The 21,149-nt window shown below is 48.0% G+C and overlaps 1 long non-coding RNA gene across 1 annotated transcript; it reads right to left on the reverse strand.

The window, feature by feature from the left end:
- Window positions 1-1,425: 1,425 nt before the first annotated feature.
- LOC112446459 (uncharacterized) lies at window positions 1,426-20,846 on the reverse strand. The gene is made up of 2 exons (XR_003034470.2): window positions 20,518-20,846; window positions 1,426-1,665 (listed from the first exon to the last, which is right to left on the reverse strand). It is a non-coding gene; the product is annotated as an uncharacterized lncRNA (long non-coding RNA).
- Between the last annotated feature and the right edge of the window lie 303 nt (window positions 20,847-21,149).

The following is a 21,149-nucleotide window of genomic DNA, read 5'->3' on the forward strand; positions in this document are numbered from 1 at the left end:
TTTTAACAGCTTTTGCCTACTGCTTGTATGTGGGGAGCTGGTCTTTGAACACAAGTCTGCCTTCTCCTCCAGTTGCCAACCTCTGAAATAAAGCAACCTTTCCTTTCCACCAGCACTTGCCTCTTAAGCACGGGCTTCTGAGTGGCAAGCAGCTGGACCTGAGTTCAGTAACACTGGAGGGAAGCAGTGTCTTCAAAGAGTCTTGATGAGCCCGCACTGGAGGGGGTTTGGCCTTGAGGCATCCCAGGAGGTCAGCACGCGCTGGGGGCAGCAGGGGACGCAGAGCAGCAGCAGGAAGCAGCAGTCAGGACAGCGGGACTGCCAGTGGAGTTCACGCTCAGAGGCCTCTCCTGGCCTGTGACCCTGTTCCACTCACATCTGTTACTGAAAGCTCTGACACTCTTTGTTGTAAGTCATTAAGAAGACAATCTGGAAAGCCATCAACACCAGGAAAACGTATTACAACGTCAAAATCCAGTGTTCGTAGGTTAGGGTCCAAAGTGCTCACATCTGCAGTTCAAAAAATCCCATCACAGAGGCTGAGCTCCCCAGAGTGATCATGTGACTAATTTCCCAACCACTTCTTTGAACAGGACACCAAGCCCACAGGGAGTTGGCCTGGGCATGGTTATCCTGTGGTCCCTTCTTACTGTTTCTGCTTCTGGGTCTCCCAGTGGGGGAAAAACTACAAAATTCAGGTGTAGTGATCAAAACACCATAACCTGCTGGTCCACATTCACTGGAGTGAAGCGGGACAAGGTTACATCTGTGGACACAGACATTCCCCCATCACGATGGGGTAGGGGGACAAAAGGAAGTCCTCACAAGACAGGGCAACATCTTAACAATAGGAAAACAGTAGGACCAACATGACTATTAATCAGCAGGGAATCTGACAAAACCTCACAGAAAAATATATACAATGGAAGGCCATGGAGTCCCTAAACTGTGTCTGTGTAAATTACAGGAAGTGAGGACAATATATTTCTACTGAACGATATTTATAAGAACCAACAATATAATATTAACACTACTTTTAAGTACACATTTATATATGTAAGGTTGTACATCCCAGAAAGTCATAGAGCAAGACATAAAGGATATTTTTCCTCCAGGTATTAGGATTACCAGTGACTTTTTCATCCTAACTTTTAAAATATCTTCTAACACTCTGGCAGTGATAATAATTCAAATTAAAAACAAAGGTGTAATTTTGAGAGCTTTTCAGCCAGAGACGAGCTCACTTCTAGGAGGGAGAAAGCTTCCTTAGTATTCAAAACAGACTAATTTAGCAACAATATTTGGCCCCATAATAACAAAAGAAGCCAAATGTTCCTCTTAGAAGTCTGGCTGGAAAAGCACAGCTCTTTTCCTGATGATTGCCCCCCGTGATTTATTAAAGTAATAAAGGCTTGTTGTAGAAAATTCCAACAAAGTGTGTTTTATTATCTGTCACAGGGTGATCCAAGCAAGGCGTGTGGCTCCCCATCTGTCTGTTTCGGGCGCTGGGACTTCCAGGGAGGGGAGGAGTGAGCCTTTCTGTTCCTGCTCCTCGCCTGGGCAGCCTTGCTGATGGGTAGACAGTGCTGTGCGGGATGAATTATTCATGGAAGAAGCTGTGCGACCATAAATATTCAAGGGGATACATCTGGTTTCTCTGATGCCCTGTATAGGGCAGAAATCGTACATTTGTATGGAGTAAAACAACTTGTCAACCCCACAACTCTTACTGCCTGGGCCCAAGATCTACAGCAGAAAAGCAGGTTCTGACACTTCACATGAAGTCCAGCTGAGACACGTGGGCATGTGAGTCCATGTGCAGGCTTTCACCGGGATAAGATGCTGCTAACAAACACCTTCAGCTGTGTTCCGCTTAGCAGATTCGAGGCTGTTCTTGGCATTTGGGATGGGAAGGGGAATCACCCCACATTTTTCTACAGTGAAATATGGCCTCTAAGACACCAGCTGAAGCCTCAGAAGTAGAAAAAGGAAAAGAAAAGTGTTCCCAAGGGGTTTGCAGTTAGGGGAGAGCATCTGGGTGCTGCGTGGGGGATGGGGGTCCCAGGAGGACACAGACAGGATTTCTTCCTACAGTCTTCCACCTCAGGAAGAGAATGAAAACCGTCCCAATATTAACGTGCCCAGTCTCCGGACACACCTACTCTTTCACACTCACCCGCAGGAGTAGAGAATTCCCAGGTCTGAAGGGAAGCAAGCTTGGGGAGATGAGCCATGCCCCTCACTGCACCTGCTTCAGGAAAGTCCTCTGCTGCCTTCTCTCCAAGTAACACTTGGCAGTATTGTGCACCAGCCATATGGCCCTCTGCCATAACCCTTATGGATGGGGATAGGTAGGTAGGTTTAGTTGTTCAGTCATGTCCGACTCTTGCGACCCCAAGGACTGTAGCCCACCAGGCTCCTCTGTCCATGGGATTCTCCAGGCAAGGATACTGGAGTGGGTTGCCATTTCCTTCTCCAGGGGATCTTCCCAACCCAGGGATCGAACCTGGGTCTCCTGCATTGCAAACAGACTCTTTACCAACTGCACCACCAGGAAAGCCCAAGAAGCCCTTTTCAAGGTGTTTCATACAACGCTAATTCCAAGGGATGTTAATAGCTACTATGTGAACATACGTGCTCCTTATCTAGAGCCAAATAAGTTTTAAGAAATACTGAGTAATACTTTCTGGAAAAAACCTACAGAAGCCTGCACTTTGAATCTCTTAAGACTCCATCAGGGAATTCTGCCCTAGGGAATTTGTGGGGTGCCTGGAGACAGGTCTCGGTTGTTGTTAAAAATGGGGGCTGGTGGGGGGAAGGGGTGCTCTACTGACATCTAGTGGGCAGAGTCCAGGGATGCTGGTAACATGTGCAGGCCCCCACCCTTCCCAACAAGGAATTATTAACTGCTTTCCTGTGGCAGCCAGGCCCGCTACAAGGACCCCAAACTTGTTCTAAGGCAAAGGTTAGAGTAGGGCTGGAGGCTGTTATTTAAGCTGCCACATCCACTTTCTGGCAAGAAGACCCTCCAGAGCCCATTGCTTGGCACAGGGCTATGAGCCAACAATGGCTTTTACATTTGTAAATGTTCACATTTTACAGGATCCTCTAAGCACCACCCCAATACCCTCAGTTTTGCCTCTCTATCCATGAAGGCTTTAATATTTACTAATCTGGCTCTTTAGCAAAAGTTTGCCAACCTTACTCTGGAGGGCTGTTTTAGAGATTATTACACAAAAGTGTCACAAGCTGGTTAAAGGCTGACAGGGCAATTAAACAGTAACCTTGAGGTTATCTCATCTACCAGAGGGAAACCGAAGGTAGGACAGAGACTCCTTCAACTAAACACAGAGTGGTCACATGGGCTGCAGGCAATCAGAATATGGACAAAGGTCCCAGGCGCGTGCCCACTAGAGTGTAAAAAGGTGATCATCTGCGAGCTGTTTTAACTCGTGTTTGGAACAGTGTCTGTCCAGCATTCAGTAGACGCTCAATACACGTGTTAACTGAATGGCAGCTGACTTCCATTCCCCTCAGCAACACCCTGCAGAACCTTACAGTGTAAGGAAGCATGTGTAGAAATAAAACGTACAAAAACATACAGCACTTAAGGTCAACCCACAAACTTGAGCTTGCTCAAATTATCACTTTCATTACAGTTCAATTCCTTTTTCCTCTAGGTGGGTGGCGCCCTTCGACTGCCAAGCTACAGTGCAACTCTAGAATCTTAGCCAGCGCCGTAAGAAGGGGAAGGAGCCTGCCAGGGTGGCCGCAGCCAGGGTCCCTGTGGTGATCAGTGAGACAGCGTGCCCTGGGGGTGCAGCAGCCCTTCCCCCTCCGGTGACATCCCTGGAACATGGACAGCAACATTTGTTTCCATCTAGATCTGCAGGTCTCAGCCACAACTACAAGTTCTTGCTGCCTGGAGAACTTAAAAAAATAAAAATACTGATGCCTGACCCTGTTCCTCTGAGTTCAACTGGTCTTGAGAGTGAACTTGTTTTTATTGAGGTGAAACTCACATAACACAAAATTAGCTAAAGCAAACAACTTAGCAACACCGAGTGTAAGAATCACCCTCATAGAATTTCAAAACATTTCATCTCCCCAAAATAAAACCCTGTACTCATCAAGTGGTGAACTGCCATTTTCCCTCCCCACAGCAACCAACCTGCTTTCGGCTTCTCTGGATTTACCTGTTCTGCACATTCCTTACAAACGGAAGTACACAGTATATGACTTTGACTCTTTTGCCTAGCTTCTTTCACTTTCAGCATAAGGTTTTTGAGGTTCATCCCCGTTGGACCACGTATCCATACTTCATTCTTTGTGTGGCTGAATAATATTCCAACGTCTGTGGACACCATAATTTGTTCACCCATTTGTCTGCTAATGGCCACTTGGGTTGTTTCCATCTTTTGGGCACTGGGAATAGCGTTGCTTTGAACATCCAGTAACAGGTGTTTGTCTGAGTCCCCATTTCCAGTTCTTCGGAGTATATACATGGCAGTGAAAGTGCTGAATCATATGGTAATCTTGTTTAACTTCCTGAGAAACAGCTAAACCGTTTCTATAAGGATGGACTGGTTTACAGTCTCAGTAGCCACATGGAAGGGCTCCTGTTTCTCCATATCCTTACCAGTACTTTCTGTTTTGTTTCTTGTTATTCTTGCCAACCCAGTGGAACCTCACACCCACTGTGGTTTTGACTAATGTTTCTCTAATGCCTCGGGGCGTGGGGCATCCTTCCACGTGCTTACTGGCCACCTGCACATCTTCTTTGGAAAAATGTCTGTTCAACTCCTTTGCCAACTTAATAGGGTTGTCTTTTTATTGTGAGATGTAACAGTTGTTTATAAATTCTATACACTTGACCCTTTTCAGACATATGATCTGCAAGTATTTCCTCCCAATCTGCTGGTTGTCTTTTCACTTCCTTGATAATGTCATTTGCTACACAAAAGCTTTTAATGTTAATGAAGTCCAATTTATCTATTTTTGCTTCCATCATTTGGTCTTCTGTGTCATACCTAAGAATCCATCGAGAAATTTAAGGTCATAAAGATAAAACCGTTTTATTCTGATTTTCATAATTTCAGTTCTTATATTTAGGTTTTTGATCTATTTTTAGTTGTTTTTTTTTATATCATATGAGGTACCATTGAGCTTATTTTTGCATATGGACATGCCATCATGTCCGTATGTCCAACAGCTTGTATACTCACTCTTATAAAGCTGCTCCCAGGAAGTTCTTGCATGTAGCCAGACGAACGCATCACTGACCACTAACAGGCCTGCTCTGTGTCCCCACTCGTGGGGTTTAGCAGGAACCTGACAGGTAAATTCCTTCCATTTCTACCCCATACATTTGTAGTCTCCCCCAATCCCATCCCCATCATGGAAAAATTTTTCCAGTCTTGGGGTGGGACAGTTTCGTGCTAAAGTTCTGGCAAAGACAACCTGTTCATGCCCAATGCCTGTGGAATCAGGCCTCTGGAGTCAAGCATGGAAGACTCAGGGGCGCTGTCTGCTTTCAACACAAACACATTTTTCCCTTGAGGCAACGAGCATGGGTTTGGCTGCGGCTCCTGCAGGTTCTGAGGCTGTCATCACTGAACAACTCCTTCGTTAGACCCGAGGGCATGGCTACTGACCTGGGCCACCGTCTCGCATCACATGCTGTTCTCTGGTCACAGTATGTGAGTTGCACCATCCAGATGGGTTTCCTCCAATTCCCTACAAACGAGTTCGCTGCCTAGGTTCGAAGTCCCCAGCTGGAATTTGCGAAGAACTGATATATAAGACGACGACACGACATTAACATTGCTTTACAGTTGCAAAATACGTTACAGTTCCCCTGCAGGCTCTCATTTCAGAATTATGAGGCAGGCCTGGTGGGCGCTGGCTCCACCCTGCAGAAAGGAAACGGGGCGGTGAGCATGGGAGATCTGGGCTGGGCTGCTGCTCTGTGACCGCGGAGACGCAGAGGAAGCTGGGAAATAGCTCTGGAGCCAGAGGAGCCACTGATCCAAGCAGCGGCTAGACGTGGAGGAAGGTGAGCACCTGGACATCAGGCTGAAAGAGCAGGGGCACACCTCCACACCCAGGAAGCTGCACCCTGCAAAACCAGCGTGGGGGAGGGGCAGGTGGGCAGCACCTGGTACCTCGGGTTATCCTTGTGACCTTTTCATGGAGTGATCACCTTATTTCTGCGTGCATACAGAGACTCAATCTATAAGGTTCTGCTTGTTTGTAGCTGTGAGATTTCACACTGACCGCCTCGTCCTCTAATCATGCACGACCTGATGCCCAATTCAATGCGAGTATCGCCCCGTCTAGTCTGCTGGTGTTTATACTACCACAGTAACCAGAGCTCTGGATTCACGGTACAAATTCTTAATCCAGTGCCACGTTTAGTGAGGGACTGACAACTGCATTTATAATTATTCAGTCTTCGGTGTGCATTCTCTCTGGGCTTAGTCTGTGAAACCAGTCTATTTTTGCTTTCTCCTAAAGAATAAAGGGCTTCTCTCATGACTGGAAGGGAAATTGACAATATTAGTTATTCCTGTGGCCATTTAGGACTCAGTGACATTTCTGGGAGCTGCTGCTCACTCCTGAGGGAGCAATTAAAATTCCAGAGGGGCATCCTCCTGGTGCTGGCAAAACTGACACAGGCTAGCTCCCTTTCTCTTAAGGAAAGGTGCCATCCTCCATCACAGTGAGGGCAAGGAGACGCACATGCCTCGGGACCTGCTCCGGTAGCTCAGCTCAACAGACTTCACTGGCAATTCTCCAACTTCATGAGTGTGCACTCTGCGGAAACGCTACCGACTCCAGGGCAAGGCAGTTTTTTTGTTTTTTTGCTGAACCTCTGTGGGGACCGCCTTTAGGTCCCCTTGTCCCTCTGCCCAGCCCTGCTTCCCTTGCTCCCCTGCAAGGATGCACCCAAGGGCACATCCCAGGGACTGCCCTGCACGTTCGCCCCCATCGCAGAATCTGTCCCCAGAGAGCTCCAGCTGTGGCACCAGGGACGCCCCTCATCCTCTGCTGGCCTCTACTGAGTCTCAGCCTTTGTCTGAGTCAACCTGTGCTCCATCACAGCACAGGGGAGAGAAAGCCCCCAGGCCAGCTTTTCAGGACTAACCAACATCAGTCTCCAGTGGCACGCTCCAGAGCAAATGCCTCTTCCCAACTTTCAGGACAGTTCTGAGCCTGGGCCACCATTCTCAGGGTTCAGACGACAGATGTTTTATCTGGGTCCAATGATGACATGAGGCTGAATATTAGCCCTGCCAGGAAAACGAGGGAGAGAAGCATGGCTCCCATTCCAGCATCTGTGAAGTTTGCACACATCTGTCCAGGTTCCAGGAGCCCAGGCTTGGGCAGACAGCACCTGCTGGGGCTTTTGTTCTTTGTCCGATGGCTCATGCAATCTCCCCAAGCACAATTCAGGAGCCACCTGCATCACTGTTTTTTCGTTTTCTGCCCTTTCCTCTGTTCAGGAGCATATGCTTTTTTAAAATACCACCTAGCTGGCTTCTATGGAGCCCACTGCTGCATCTGGCACTGTAGCAAAGTCTGAACACTAGTGATACAGATATAAACACATTTCTTTATTAAACCTTTGTCCTGAAGTGAGTTTTGTGGGCCTCAAGTGGGAAGGGTAATGCCTCTTAAACAATTCTTATGACAATCTACTTGCCAGAAATAGAGGCGACACAGAATATGAATGGTGATTTACACATGAGAAGTGGACAGGGATACGTCTCAATATAATCAGGCGGACTTGGTAAGTGAACCCATACCTAGAGTTTCACACTCGTAGCAGGTAATAATATCCTTTACACATACAAAACAAAAATGGTCAATTTATACTGACATCTACCTTTCTCCCCTTTTTAATATATTGTGGTGTTCTTTCCATATCAGCATGAGAGGAATTCCATCTTTGTGTGTGTGTGTGTGTGTGTGACAGCACATGCACGCATGCATGCACTGGGGCGGGGCGGGGGGCAGGGGCTCTGTACTACATGTCATTCATTCTACTGGTAGATATTTATACAATAGTGCAAGTCATTCAGTCATGTCCAACTCTTTGTTACCCCATGGACTGTATAGTCCATGGAATTCTCCAGGCAAGAATACTGGAGTGGGTTGCCATTTCCTTCTCCAGGGGATCTTCCTGACCCAGAGATCGAACCCAGGTCTCCCACATTGCAGGCAGATTCTCTACTGCCTGTGCCACCAGGGAAGCCCATTTATACAATAAATTATCTACAATTCCTAGGAGAATTATTTGGTCAAGGAGTATGAGTTTTAATAAGCATTACTAGCTTGACCTCCACAGCTGTATCTATTTACAGATGGCAAGCAGGCACCTCTTTCCCTACTTTAACCAATGTTATCAGACATTCAAATCTGTGCCAATATCAGAGGGTAAAAAATGGAATCAGAAAATAGTTCTATTTGCATTTGCTGTCTTAAGTTGAGCATGTTTTCCAATTTTATGAGCCTTCTTTATTTCCTCATTTTCTCTTTCCTGTAGAGACATGAGTCTTTACAGCAACTTGTGGACACTCTTCATATACTATGAAAATCAACCCCTTTTCTGAGATGTTATTAGCCAAGTGTTCTTCCCACCTGATATTTTGACGGTATACAAACACACAAATTTCTGTATGGCAAAAGCACCATAAGCGGTCAGATTAATTTCATGGCTATGTTTTATGTTCTTAGGCCTTGCAGCTTCAGACCAGGAAAGAACTCTCCCGCTGATTCTCCTGGTACTTAGGGGTTCTATCATTCTTGCCTCTAGGTTTCTAATCCATTTGGAATTTATCCTGGTGTCAATTGTTCAACAGCTGTTGATCCATTTTCCCACTGTCAGTTCAGTTCAGTCGCTCAGTCATGTCCGACTCTTTGTGACCCCATGAATCGCCAGGCCTCCCTGTCCCTCACCAACTCCATCGAGTCAGTGATGCCATCCAGCCATCTCATCCTCTGTCGTCCCCTTCTCCTCCTGCCCTCAATCCCTCCCAGCATCAGAGTCTTCTCCAATGAGTCAACTCTTCGCATGAGGTGGCCAAAGCACTGGAGTTTCAGCTTTAGCATCACTCCTTCCAAAGAAATCCCAGGGCTGATCTTCACAATGGACTGGTTGGATCTCCTTGCAGTCCAAGGGACTCTCAGGAGTCTTATCCAACACCACAGTTCAAAAGCATCAATTCTTCAGTGCTCAGCCTTCTTCACAGTCCAACTCTCACATCCATACATGACCACTGGAAAAACCATAGCTTTGACTAGATGGATCTTTGTTGACAAAGTATTGTCTCTGCTTTTTAATATGCTGTCTAGGTTGGTCATAACTTTCCAAGGAGTAAGCGTCTTTTAATTTCACGGCTGCACTCACCATCTGCAGTGATTTTGGAGCCCCCCAAAATAAAATCTGACACTGTTTCCACTGTTTCCCCATCTATTCCCCATGAAGTGATGGGACCAGATGCCATGATCTTCATTTTCTGAATGTTGAGCTTTAAGCCAACTTTTTCACTCTCCTCTTTCACTTTCATCAAGAGGCTTTTTAGTTCCTCTTCACTTTCTGCCATAAGGGTGGTGTCATCTGCATATCTGAGGTTATTGATATTTCTCCCTGCAAACTTGATTCCAGCTTGTGCTTCTTCCAGCCCAGTGTTTCTCATAACGTACTCTGCATATAAGTTAAATAAGCAGAGTGACAATATACAGCCTTGGCATACTCCTTTTCCTATTTGGAACCAGTCTGTTGCTCCATGTCCAGTTCTAACTGTTGTTTCCTGACCTGCATATAGGTTCTCAAGAGGCAGGTCAGGTGGTCTGGTATTCCCATCTCTTTCAGAATTTCCCACATTTTATGGTGATCCATACAGTCAAAGGCTTTGGCATGGTCAATAAAGCAGAAATAGATGTTTTTCTGGGAACTCTCTTGCTTTTTCCATGATCCAGAAGATGTTGGCAATTTGATCTCTGGTTCCTCTGCCTTTTCTAAAACCAGCTTGAACATCTGGAAGTTCACGGTTCACGTATTGTTGAAGCCTGTCTTGGAGAATTTTAAGCATTACTTTACTAGCGTGTGAGATGAGTGCAATTGTGCGGTAGTTTGAGCATTCTTTGGCATTGCCTGCCTTTGGGATTGGAAAGAAAACTAACCTTTTCCAGTCCTGTGGCCACTGCTGAGTTTTCCAAATTTGCTGGCATATTGAGTGCAGCACTTTAACAGCATCATCTTTCAGGATTTGAAAGAGCTCAACTGGAATTCCATCACCTCCACTAGCTTTGTTCGTAGTGATGTTTTCTAAGGCCCACTTGACTTCACATTCCAGGATGTCTGGCTCTAGGTCAGTGATCACACCATCGTGATTATCTTAGTCGTGAAGATCTTTTTTGTACAGTTCTTCTGTGTATTCCTGCCACCTCTTCTTAATATCTTCTGCTTCTGTTAGGTCTGTACCATTTCTGTCCTTTATCGAGCCCATCTTTGCATGAAATGTTCCCTTGGTATCTCTAGTTTTCTTGAAGAGATCTCTAGTCTTTCCCATTCTGTTGTTTTCCTCTATTTCTTTGCATTGATCACTGAGGAAGGCTTTCTTATCTCTTCTTGCTATTCTTTGGAACTCTGCATTCAGATGCTTATATCTTTTCTTTTCTCCTTTGCTTTTCGCTTCTCTTCACAACTATTTGCAAGGCCTCCTCAGCCAGACATTTTGCTTTTTTGCATTTCTTTTCCATGGGGATGGTCTTGATCCCTGTCTCCTGTACAATGTCATGAACCTCATTCCATAGTTCATCAGGCACTCCATCTATCAGATCTAGTCCCTTAAATCTATTTCTCACTTCCACTGTATAATCATAAGGGATTTGATTTAGGTCTGAATGGTCTAGTGGTTTTCATAGCTGAATGGTCTAGTGGTTTTCCCTACTTTCTTCAATTTAAGTCTGAATTTGGCAATGAGTTCATGATCTGAGCCACAGTCAGCTCCTGGTCTTGTTTTTGTTGACTGTATAGAGCTTCTCCATCTTTGGCTGCAAAGAATATAATCAATCTGATTTCAGTGTTGACCATCTGGTGATGTCTATGTGTAGAGTCTTCTCTTGTGTTGTTGGAAGAGGGTGTTTGCTATGACCACTGCATTTTCTTGGCCAAACTCTATTAGTCTTTGCCCTGCTTCATTCCATATTCCAAGGTCAAATTTGCCTGTTACTCCAGCTGTTTCTTGACTTCCTACTTTCGCATTCCAGTCCCCTATAATGAAAAGGACATCTTTTTTGGGTGTTAGTTCTAAAAGGTCTTGTAGGTCTTCATAGAACTGTTCAACTTCAGCTTCTTCAGCATTATTGGTTGGGGCATAGACTTGGATTACTGTAATATTGAATGGTTTGTCTTGGAAATGAACAGAGATCATTCTGTTGTTTTTGAGATTGCATCCAAGTACTGCATTTCAGACTCTTTTGTTGACCATGATGACTACTCCATTTCTTCTAAGGGATTCCTGCCCCCAGTAGTAGATATAATGGTCATCTGAGTTAAATTCACCCATTCCAGTCCATTTTAGTTCACTGATTCCTAGAAGGTTGACATTCACTCTTGCCATCTCCTGTTTGACCACTTCCAATTTGTCTTGATTCATGGACCTGACATTCCAGGTTCCTATGCAATATTGCTCTTTACAGCATTGGACCTTGCTTCTAAAACCAGTCATATCCACAACTGGGTATTGTTTTTGCTTTGGCTCCATCCCTTCATTCTTTCTGGAGTTATTTCTCCACTGATCTCCAGTAGCATATCGGGCACCTACTGACCTGGGGAGTTCCTCTTTCAATATTCCATCATTTTGCCTTTTCATACTGTTCATGGGGTTCTCAAGGCAAGAATACTGAAGTGGTTTGCCATTCCCTTCTCCAGTGGACCACATTCTGTCAGATCTCTCCACCATGACCCGCCCATCTTGGGTGGCCCCACGGGCATGGCTTAGTTTCATTGAGTTAGACAAGGCTGTGGTCCTAGTGTGATTAGATTGACTAGTTTTCTGTGATTATGGTTTCAGTGTGTCTGCCCTCTCATGCCCTCTTGCAACACCTACAGTCTTACTTGGGTTTCTCTTACCTTGGACGTGGGGTATCTCTTCACGGCTGCTCCAGCAAAGCGCAGCTGCTGCTCCTTACCTTGGATGAGGGGTATCTCCTCACCACCACCCCTCCTGACCTTGAATGTGGAATAGATCCTCTAGGCCCTCCTGAGCCCACGCAGCCACTGCTCCTTGGATGCGGGGTAGCTCCTCCTGGCCGCCGCCCCTGGCCTCAGGCGTGGAGTAGCCCCTCCCGACCGCCGCCCCTGGCTTCGAGGGGGTGGGTAGCTCCTCTCGGCCACGGTATGTGCGCCGTTGCAGCCACTGTGGTTGTTTTAAATTCTTTGACCCTCCTCCCTTCAAAGGGTGAGGCTAATTTCTTTCACCTTGAGTGAAGGTCAGACTTAAAGACTCACTTTTAAGTAAGAGAATGTGGCAGAAGTGAAGGTTTATGGCCTCTGAGACCAGGTCATGGAGGAGACTGCAGCTTCTACATAGCTCTCTCTTGGATATTGCTCTGGGGGCACAAGATGCCAGGCTGTGAGGACACTCAAGCAGCCCCGTGGAGAAGTCACATGGGGAGGAACTGAGGTCTCCGGTTGATGGCCAGCATTCAACACACACACGTGTGGACAAGCACCATGGAAACAGATGCCCCAGCCCCAGCCTTCAGTTGAAGCCCTAGCCAAGAGCTGCACTGAGCCTCAGAGGAGACATTAAGCCAGAACCACTCAGCTGAGTCACCAGCGAATTCTTGACCCAAGAATTCATGCGAGATACTTACTGCCCATGTACCGTGGTGTTTTAAGACACAAACTTGGGGGATGAGCTGCTCTGCAGCAACAGAAAGCTAACACATATAACACACCACGTATTGAACAATCTACTCTCCCCGCTAATTTGAGATGGCATTTTTTTTTTTTTTACACCGTTTCTATATGAATGAATGTGGGTCTAGTCTGAATTTTCCCTTATGTTCTATTGATCGATTCCATTGGTCTAATTTAACCATAAAAGGCTTTAAGTTTGGTATAGGACACTTCTTGCAACCATCTTTCATTAATCTCAAAATTATGATTACTGTGATTACTTTATAAATTGTTAGGGAGAAATTACATAAAATCGGATGACACTGTGTAATCCAGTTTCCCCAGGGAACATTCTGAGATGAAGATCTGAATGGGAAAAAACTTTAGGGTAGTGGAGGTGATGGAATTCCAGTTGAGCTCTTTCAAATCCTGAAAGATGATGCTGTGAAAATGCTGCACTCAATATGCCAGCAAATTTGGAAAACAGCAGTGGCCACAGGACTGGAAAAGGTCAGTTTTCTTTCCAATCCCAAAGGCAGGCAATGCCAAAGAATGCTCAAACTACCGCACAATTGCACTCATCTCACACGCTAGTAATGCTTAAAATTCTCCAAGACAGGCTTCAGCAATACGTGAACCGTGAACTTCCAGATGTTCAAGCCGGTTTTAGAAAGGGCAGAGGAACCAGAGATCAAATTGCCAACATCTTCTGGATCATGGAGAAAGCAAGAGAGTTCCAGAAAAACATCTATTTCTGCTTTATTGACCATGCCAAAGCCTTTGACTGTATGGATCACCATAAACTATGGGAAATTCTGAAAGAGATGGGAATACCATACCACCTGATCTGCCTCTTGAGAAACCTATATGCAGGTCAGGAAGCAACAGTTAGAACTGGACATGGAGCAACAGACTGGTTCCAAATAGGAAAAGGAGTATGCCAAGGCTGCATATTGTCACCCTGCTTATTTAACTTATATGCAGAGTACGTTATGAGAAACACTGGGCTGGAAGAAGCACAAGCTGGAATCAAGTTTGCAGGGAGAAATATCAATAACCTCAGATATGCAGATGACACCACCCTTATGGCAGAAAGTGAAGAGGAACTAAAAAGCCTCTTGATGAAAGTGAAAGAGGAGAGTGAAAAAGTTGGCTTAAAGCTCAACATTCAGAAAACTAAGATCATGGCATCTGGTCCCATCACTTCATGGCAAATAGGTGGGGAAACAATGGAAACAGTGTCAGACTTTATTTTTGGGGTCTCCAAAATCACTGCAGATAGTGACTGCAGCCATGAAATTAAAACACGCTTACTCCTTCGAAGAAAAGTTATGACCAACCTAGATAGCATTTTCAAAAGCAGAGATATTACTTTGCCAACAAAGGTCCATCTAGTCAAGGCTATGGTTTTTCCAGTGGTCATGTATGGGTGTGAGAGTTGGACTGTGAAGAAAGCTGAGTGCCAAAGAATTGATGCTTTTGAACTGTGGTGTTGGAGGAGACTCTTGAGTCCCTTAGACTGCAAGGAGATCCAACCAGTCCATCCTAAAGGACATCAGTCCTGGGTGTTCATTGGAAGGACTGATGTTGAAGTTCAAACTCCAATACTTTGGCCACTTCATGCGAAGAGCTGACTCATTGGAAAAGATCCTGATGCTGGGAGGGATTGGGGGCAGGAGGAGAAGGGGACGACAGAGGATGAGGTGGCTGGATGGCATCACCAATTCGATGGACATGAGTTTGGGTGAAATCTGGGAGTTGGTGATGGACAGGGAGGCCTGGCATGCTGCGGTTCATGGGGTTGTGGAGAGTCAGACACAACTGAGCGACTGAACTGTTCTTTGGATCAGCATCTTTGAGAGAGTGATGGACTCCTCTCAGATCAACATACAGAACAGACTGTGCAGAGAGCTGAACTGCTGCAGAGAGCTCAGCCATCCCACGGCGAGCTCTGAAGCTGGGATAGCCCTTCAGAGACACGCTCGAATGAGGCAAGCGGGGCTCAGCCCTTATACCTGAGATCAGCCACTCATTGGCAAGGACAGCTGTCCTCAGGGAGAGAGCTACTCTCGGGTGAGGCCAAGGGCAGGTTCTGAGGACAATGCTCCTAGAAGCTCAGCAAGTAAGTGCCTTAGTCCTGAGAGGGAGATCTGGGCTGGATGCACACAGACATTGGGTCTTCCTACCCAAGACCATGGCACAACTTTCAGTCTGCTGAACTGTCTTTTGTATCCCTCAGGAGTATTTAAAAACACCCCTTGCATGAATTTTGTCAATTCTTTAAGCTTATTTCTCATTAACTTTTTTGGTTTGGGGCTTGGATTCTTGTCTTGGATTTTTCAGTTATAGAACCTAAAATAATAACCAATTTTATACTGGTTCTGTGGTTGAGATGAACCTATTTTTGTCAGGTTAAAGAGACATCCCTTGATGACTTCTTAGAAAATATATCCAGAACTGTGCTTTACTGCTTTTTTTAGCCTTACCCTAAATCTTCTCAAAGATACCCATAAGTGATTTTTAATTCAGGACTTCTTCTGATTCACTGCATCAGCGATCATCTCAAAACAATACAATGTAGGAAATAAAGGGGGCCTGACAACTAGGTTCTCAGCCTGGTTCCACCACTGTGGCACAGGGTCTTCCTGGTGAAGGGAAGATGTGGCCTCAGCCATCTCTGTGGAGGCGGCAGGTAACTCCTGGTCCAGAGACAGGCCCCAGCTGCATGAAAAGGGTGCAGATGCTGGGGACATCCACCAACCCAGCCAACCATCATTGATCCTTTCTTCAATCCTTGATTAGTGAGAAAGGCCAGAATATACTTTCAAGGTATGAAGTGCTTCCACCAAGAAGCAAAAGACGATCACTAACACTGTAGAAGTTCCAAGGCTGCAGCTTTTACAGACCTGCTATGACTACCTGGTGTTTGAACAGCAGGTACTGATGAACATGAACAGTGTTTTTTATCCACAGAGTTTAGCCGGTGTTTCCCTTAGGACAGGCATGATCAGAAATCTTTGTTATCAAGTGATATGTACCTAGCAAGTCAGTGTGTTCAGTGTGCCCTCTGGAGAAGAGCCCTGGGTCAGCAGTGTGTTCACTCGCTGGTTTGCGCTATGTGGGAACTCCGCTGGCTCAGCAGCATGATCACTCACTGGTCTGCACCAATGGGGAATTCCCCTGGATCAGCAGTATGTTCACTCACTGGTTTGCACTGATGCAGAACTTCCCTATGATATTTGGGTGCTTCCACTTGGGAATGGTGCCTCCACGAACACAAATGTACAAGTGTCTGTTGATATCCTAGTTTTGATTCTTTTGGATGAATACCTAGAAGTGGAACTGCTGCATCATATGGAAGTTTCATTTTTAACTTCTTGGGGAATCTCCATACTGTTTTTCACAGTAGTGGCACCACTTTACATTCCCACCAACAGTGTCTAATGGTTTCAATTTCTCCACATCCTTGCTGACACTTTTTACTTTTTTGATAACAGGTATCCTGACAGGTACGAGGTGGTATCTTATTATGGCTTTGATTTGCACTTCTCTGATGCCTAGTGACATCCTGCCCTTTTCCATATTACCAGTTGGCCTTTTTCATGTCTTCTTTGGAGAAATGTCTACTCAAGTCTTCTCCTTTTTAAAATCAGGCTGTCAGTTTCTCTAGTGTTCAGCTGTAGGACTTCCCTTCATGTTTTGGAAAGTGACCCCTTAACAGACATATGATGCACAGATATTTTCTCCCATTCAGCAGGCTGTATTTTCACTCTGTTGACTGTTCCCTTTGCCCTTCGGTAGAGGACAGTCTTCAGTGTATCCCTAGTTCTCTTTAAAAACAACTACAATATTCATCCCGTTCCTGCCCTGCTTGTAGATGTGGGGAGAAATGAGATAAACTGCCACTCTCAACATACAAGGTCAGGGGCACCCGATCACAATCATAGCCTTCTACCACAACGCAAATGCTGCAGGGTGACTTTGCTTCTGTAAATGCTCAAGTCCAGGTGGCAGGCAGCACTTTTTAGAAATGACATTCTCACATGTCTAACTCAACAGAACTGCTATCACTGTTAAATTTTTAGAGGTAACTGTTAAGTTAGCACTGGACTCATGCACACAGATGAGATTTAACACAGCACGTTTGCACTGGGAACCATGAGGGAATTCCAGCAGGGCATCGTCTCATCTGTGTTGTGCCCCTTTTGAGTGGAATGGCTGTAACTTACCGTCCAAACCAAGACACTTTTAAGACAAAGGACAGCAAGAACCATGCTGGAACAGCATCTGAGTGTGTCTCACAGAATAGCGTGAGAAATTAATCTTCACTGGGAAAGTGAAAACCAAAGACTGTCAGCAACCGCCTCCTCCTTCAATGTGCTCCCCAAGAATGGTGTGCTGGGTGGGGCTCTGCTGGGCCCCAGGTCGGGTGCCAGTGGCAGAACAGGAGCACTGCTCCTGCTGGTGACCTTTGCATGGGGCAAGCATGAGAAGGCTGCTCTGTCCATGGGAAGCACATCAAGATGCCAGGCAGCAGGTGCTGGGGGTGCCTGCCCTAGAGGTAGAGGCTTGGAGCATCCCAAGGCCTGGGGTCAGGGTTCATAAAAGTTGCACGCCCAGGCCTGAAGCATGGCCCAGTGTCTGTTCCACGGCAGCTCTTCCTGCTGGGGGAGTGAGACAAGCCCCTACTTTGAGGAGGGGGTCCCCACATGACCCAGAACAAGCTCTTGGGCCTGCTCTCAAAGGACTCTCTTCATTTCAGAACAAGTTTACAGTTAGAAATGCAAGGTGAAGGGGAGCAAAGAGAAAGAGATGGAAGGGGTGGGGAGGTGTTCCCAAACTGGTCAGGACTCAGTCAGGGTTCCTGTTGCCCCTTCAGCAATGAACAGTGGGTCCCTGGGAGTTCCCCAGAGATCTAATGGTGAGGACTCCGGCTTTCACAGATGTGGCCTGGGTTCCTGGCCTGGGTTCAAGGCCTGGTCAGGGAACAAAATCCTGCAAGCCTCACAGCGAAGCCAACAAAATAAAACAGTGAAACCAGGCACATTAGGCAGGAAGACACTTAAGGGAAGGACCTAGAGAGGATGCAGAATTGAGAGCAATTCTAGAGAACCAGGTGGGAAGGAGGAACGCCCCCGGGCGCAGAGGGTGAATAGGCTTCCCAGGGTCTCCATGCTGCAGTGTACACATCAACACCAACTGTGTTTCGGTCACTCTGTTCTCACTGTGTTCCCGCTGCAAACTGCACGACAAGCATCCTGTTGGCCTACTTGGGTCACGTGCCCACCAATGGTCAAAATGATTTTGATGGTAGCCCTGCCTGATCACAGCCAAGGATAGAACGAACAAAGGAACACCTCGTTTCAACAGAGAAGTCCTGCTAAGTGGCAAAAGGAATCCAGCCTCCTTCTAGCAAGTGCAGGGGAAGCTGCAGAGGACAGAGACGCAGGTGAGCACAAGAGGAAGCTGAGGGACCGGCAGATGATGGGGACAGGGGCAGGGAGGGCCTCCCCGAGTGCGGAATCCGTACTGGGCTCCCGCAGGAGTGGCTCCTGGTTCCTCTCCCACCTTCACCCTCTCCTTACCGCTACCCCTCTTCCTGCTTCCCTGAAGTTCACTTCCCCTGGGCCTTTCCTCCTCCCACCGTGCCACATCCAGGCCAGCACACGAGTGTCCCCACCACACACACACAAACACACACACACCAGCACGCCAGCGTCCCCCCTACACACACACACCTGTGAGTGTCCAGGCGAGTGTCCACCCACATACACACACCTGTGAGTGTCCAGGCAAGCGTCCACCCACACACATACACCCATGAGTGTCCAGGTGAGCTTACCCCACCCACACACACCCGTGAGTATCCAAGCAAGCGTCCACCCCCCAACACACACCTGTGAGTGTCCAGGAAAGCATCCACCCCCACACACACACCTGTGAGTATCCAGGCAAGCGTCCCCACCACACACACACCTGTGAGTGTTGAGGCGAGTGCCCCACACACGAGAGTGTGCAGGCGAGCGTCCCCCCTACACACACACACACACACACAGACCCATGAATGTCCAGGCGAGTGTCCACACCCACACACACCCATGAGTATCCAGGTGAGCATCCCCCACCCACACACCAGTGAGTGTTCAGGCAAGCATCCCCCCACCAACACCCGTGAGTGTCCAGGTGAGCAATCACCCCACACACACACCCGTGAGTGTCCAGGTGAGCGTCCACACACACACACACACACACAACCTGTTGAGTGTCCAGGTGAGCATCCACCCACCCACACACACACCCGTGATGGTCCAGGTGAGCGTCCCTCCCTCCACACACACACACACACGAGGGTGTTGAGGCGAGTGCCCCCTCCCCACACACACACCTGTGAATGTCCAGGCAAGTGTCTCCCCCTACACCCACACCCATGAGTGTCCAGGCCAGCATCCACACACACACACACCGCACCACCCCCCACCCGCCGTGAGTGTCCAGGTGAGCGCCACCCCCCCCACACCTGTGAGTGTCCAGGAGAGCGTACACACACACACACACACACACACACACACACAGACACACGAGTGTGTCAAGGCAAGTGCCCCCCACACACACACACGTTGAGTGTCCAGGCGAGCATCCCACCCTGCACACACACATCCGTGAATGTCCAGGCAAGCGTTCACACCCACACGCATGAGTGTCCAGCGAGCGTTCCCCTACACACACATACCCGTGAATGTCCAGGTTGAGTGTCCACACCCACACCCACACCCGTGAGTGTCCAGGCGAGCGTCCACACCCACACCCATTAGCGTCCCGGAGAGCATACACACACACACACACACACACCAGTGAGCATCCAGGTGAGCGTTCCTCCCAACACACACCTGTGAGTGTCCAAGTGAGTGTCCACACCCACACCCATTAGTGTCCCGGCGAGCATCCACGCACACACACACACACCAGTGAGTGTCCAGGTGAGCGTTCCTCCTGCTACACACACACCTATGAGTGTCCAGGCGAGCGTACACACACATACACGAGAGTGTCCAGGCAAGCGAAGCCCCCCACATACGTGAGTGTCCAGATGAGCGTTCCTCCCCCCACACACACATCTGTGAGTATCCAGGCGAGCGCCCCCCCACACACATACGTGAGTGTCCAGGTGAGCGTCTCCCCCCACACACACGCACCCGTGAGTGTCCAGGTGAGCGTCCCCCCACCCCACCCCCGCCACACACACACGCATACACGCCTGCTCCCGCGCCTCCTTTCAGGACCCCAGCGCGTCATCCTCCCCTACAACATTACCTCACCAGGGCCTCAGCTTCCGTCTTTCTGGACTCGCAGCTCTGTCTACACGTGGCAGGCCGGCCCCCTACCTGGAGGGACCTGGGCGTCCCCAGGCGGCACAGCACAGAGGTGACCAACCCTTCTGCCCTACACACTGTGAGCCCCCTTTTGAAACCGAGGTTTGCCCGAGGAAGGAAGCCCAGAGAATAGGCCTCCTGGGGAACGGCAGGGGCCGGGATGTTTTCGGGACGGACAAACAGGGTGGCGGGAGGCTGAGGGGCCGTGAAATGCGACTGGAAAGAGGAACGAACCCAGCGAATCGTCGTTCTCTGCTCGCGACCCCGAACTCCAGGTCCTTAGCAGGCGGTCTTTGGAAATGGCGGCGCCCTGGCCTTCCGGCGGAACTTCCGGCCGTGACGTCAGGAGGCAGGACCGCGCATGCCCAGTGAGAGGGTCAGGGGAGGATGGGGGTCCCAACCTGTCTCAACCAGTCAGAATTCCTGGTGCACTCAGCTGATTCTAAGGTGCTGAGAAACGGCGGAGACAGACATCCACCTGTTTGGACTTCTTAAGGCTTGGAGGGCAGGCATGTGTTTGTAAAGATAATTAAAGCGAGCTTGGTGGGTGAAGGCAGGTTACAGGTCAGTATTGATGAAACAAGTCCCAGGTCCACAGGGTAAGTGGGCTGCCCTCGGTGTCAAGGTGAATCTCCAGATTTGCGGAGCTCCGGGTGACTCCCCGGAGAAGGCAATGGCACCCCACTCCAGTACTCTTGCCTGGAAAATCCCATGGACGGAGGAGCTTGGTGGGCTGCAGTCCCTGGGGTTGCTACGGACACGACTGAGTGACTTCATTTTCACTTTCATGCATTAAAGAAGGAAATGGCAACCCACTCCAGTGTTCTTGCCTGGAGAATCCCAGGGACGGGGGAGCCTGCTGGGCT

The sequence above is a fragment of the Bos taurus genome, chromosome 4, assembly GCF_002263795.3.
Source record: "Bos taurus isolate L1 Dominette 01449 registration number 42190680 breed Hereford chromosome 4, ARS-UCD2.0, whole genome shotgun sequence".
Classification (NCBI taxonomy): Eukaryota; Metazoa; Chordata; class Mammalia; order Artiodactyla; family Bovidae; genus Bos; species Bos taurus.